General features: G+C 36.5%; 1 pseudogene; it reads left to right on the top strand.

Moving 5' to 3' along the window:
• The first annotated feature begins 1,137 nt into the window (after nt 1–1,137).
• On the top strand, nt 1,138–2,127 carry LOC102481165 (vacuolar protein sorting-associated protein 26A pseudogene; annotated as a pseudogene).
• The last annotated feature ends 1,039 nt before the right edge of the window (nt 2,128–3,166 follow it).

Raw genomic sequence — 3,166 nt, 5'->3', positions numbered from 1 at the left:
ATAACTTGAGCAGAATGGGTGTTAACTCTTCTTTAAATCTTTTGTAGAATTCAGAGGTGAAGCCATCAGGACCAGGGCTTTTCTTTGTTGAGAGGTGATTTTTTACTGATTCAATCTCCTGGCTTGTTATAGGCCTACATATTAAAGACTTTCCTCATCCTCCAGGCTCACTATTGGTAGATTATATGTGTCCACGAATTTGTCCATCTCATCCAGATTGGTTTGTTTATAGTTGTCCATAGTATCCTCTAATGATGTTTTGTATTTCCATTATGTTTGTTGTTATATTGCCAGCTTCATTGCAAATTTAATATATCTGGTTCCTTTCTCTCTTAATAATTCTTGCTAGTGGCGTATTGATTTTGCTTATCTTCTCAAAGAACCAGTTTTTACTTTCATTTATTTTCCATATAGTTTGTTTATTTTCTATTTCATTTAATTCTTATTGGATCTTTATTATTTCTTTTCTCCTGGAGGTTTTTTTTTTTTTCAGTTTTAACTGTTGCTTTTCCAATTCTCTGAAGCACAATATTTGATGATCCATTTGCCTTCTTTCTGTCTTCTTTTGTGCTCTAATTGCTATGAACCTCCTTCTTATGACTGCCTTTGCAGTGTCCCAAAAATTATGGAAACTTGTGTCATCATCGTCATTGTCTTCCATAAATATTTTTATTTCAGTCTTAACTTCTTCAGTAGTTTTCAAGTAATTCAGGAGTAAGCTATTTAGTTTCCATGTATTTGTGTATTTTTGAGGATTTCTCTTGAAATTAAAATCAAGTTTGATTCCATCATGATCAGAGAAGGTGCTGGATATTGTTTCTATGCCTCTGAGTCAGTAGAGGCTTTGAGCCCTGTTATGTGGTTTATCTTTGAAACGATTCCATGTAGGAGTGTGAAAAAAGTATATCTTGTGTTTTCAGATGGAAAGTACTATAGATGTCTGTTTTTTTAATTTACATTTTTTAATACATTCAATCACATTGTTTAGCTTACAAGGTGATGATTTTAATATGTGAACATTTCTCCCCGGTTGCGTTGATCAAAATATAACAACACTGACATGACCAGGCAGAGGGAACTGGGACTGTGAGTTCTCTGGAGGGAAGAGGAGTGAAGTGGGGGGGGAGGGACGCAGTGGCGGCGGTGGCAGCGCTGACAATGAGCTTTCTTGGAGGCTTTTTTGGTCCCATTTGTGAGATTGATGTTGTCCTTAATGATGGAGAAACCAGGAAAATGGCAGAAATGAAAACTGAAGATGGCAAAGTAGAAAAACATTATCTCTTCTATGATGGAGAATCTGTTTCAGGAAAGGTAAACCTAGCCTTTAAGCAAACTGGAAAGAGGCTAGAACACCAAGGAATTAGAATTGTAGGTCAAATTGAACTTTTCAATGACAAGAGTAATACTCATGAATTTGTAAACCTAGTGAAAGAACTAGCATTACCTGGAGAACTGACTTAGAGCAGAAGTTATGATTTTGAATTTATGCAAGTTGAAAAGCCATATGAATCTTACATCGGTGCCAATGTCTGCTTGAGGTATTTTCTTAAAGTGACAATAATAAGAAGACTGACAGACTTGGTAAAAGAGTATGATGTTATTGTTCACCAGCTTGCCACCTATCCTGATGTTAACAACTCAATTAAGATAGAAGTGGGCATTGAAGATTCTCTGCATATAGAATTTGAGTATAATAAATCAAAGTATCATTCAAAGGATGTGATTGTCGGGAAAATTTACTTATTAGTAAGAATAAAAATACAACATATGGAGCTACAACTGATCAAGAAAGAGATCACAGGTATTGGACCCAGTACCACGACAGAAACAGAAACACTCGCCAAATATGAAATAATGAATGGTGCCCCAGTAAAAGGTGACTCAATTCCAATAAGATTATTTTTAGCAGGATATGATCCAACACCAACAATGAGAGATGTGAACAAAAAATTTTCAGTAAGGTACTTTTTGAATCTAGTACTTGTTGATGAGGAAGACAGAAGATAGTTCAAGCAGCAGGAGACCATTTTATGGAGAAAAGCTCCAGAAAAATTGAGAAAACAACAAATTTTCCTGAATCACAAACATCTGCTGAACAGCCGGAAATGTGAACTGAAAAGGAGGGGGCGGGGAATGACAAAAACACCTGTAACCATTATGATTAAGTTCAGTAGGTTAAAGATAGTTGCAGCATGTAGGGGAGAAAAAGGCCAAAATTCCATATAGTCTTCCTTTATCTTACCTGTGCTGCATTTATTTTACGGGATAACCAAAGGTTCATGTATACATACATTTAAAAAGTGCTTTCTTTGAAACACTGGAAATTTCTTAAGCTGCCATTTTTTTTTTACTGCACACTTTGATGATAAGCATTCAGATATGCACCAATATAAACATTAAAGATTTTCATGTGAGTAGGAAAAAATATATATAACAACACTACCTCCCTGTCTCAACAATGCTGTTTTTGTATCCCTCCTTCAAATGTTTTTCCCCAGGCCCCACTCCTCCACACACACCACATCTGGCATTCACATCCACCTCTTGTGTTTGTACATCCCTTAGCCCGTTCATTTCAGAGGCAGTGATTATATATCAAGTTAAGACATATGATGTCTTTTCATAGCCTAACTTGCTTCACTCAGTGGTAAATCTTCTGTATTTGTCCACTTTGTGTCATATGGCAAGCTCTTACTGATTTTTATGGCTGAGTAGTATTCCATAGACTTTCAATCCATTCCATCTGTTCATGGATATTTGTGTTGGTTCCATGTCTTAGTGATTATGAATATTGCTGTGATAAACATAGACAGGCAAGCACTTTCCAACTGAACATTCTCCTATTCTTTGGGTAGATACTCAGGACTGGAATTGCTGGATCATATGGTAGTTCTATCTGTAGACCTTTGAGGAACATCCATATTATTCCCCACAGTGATGGACCAATTTACACTCCCACCAGCAATGTAGGAGAGTTCCTTTTCACCACAACCCTGCCAGCGCTTATCACTGTTTTTATAAATCTTTGCCATTTTGACAGGGGTGGTTAGGTGGTATCTCGTTGTTTTGATCTGCTTTTCCCTTACGATGAAGGATGGTGAGCATTTTTTCATATACCTTCTGGCTGTTTGTATGTCATCTTTAGTGAGTGTTCTTTTCAACTCCT

This window comes from Tupaia chinensis, unplaced genomic scaffold, assembly GCF_000334495.1.
Source record: "Tupaia chinensis unplaced genomic scaffold, TupChi_1.0 Scaffold147773_1, whole genome shotgun sequence".
Lineage (NCBI taxonomy): Eukaryota > Metazoa > Chordata > Mammalia > Scandentia > Tupaiidae > Tupaia > Tupaia belangeri.
The sequence above is the reverse complement of the archived record's forward strand: the minus strand, read 5'-3'. Positions and strand labels throughout refer to the sequence as shown.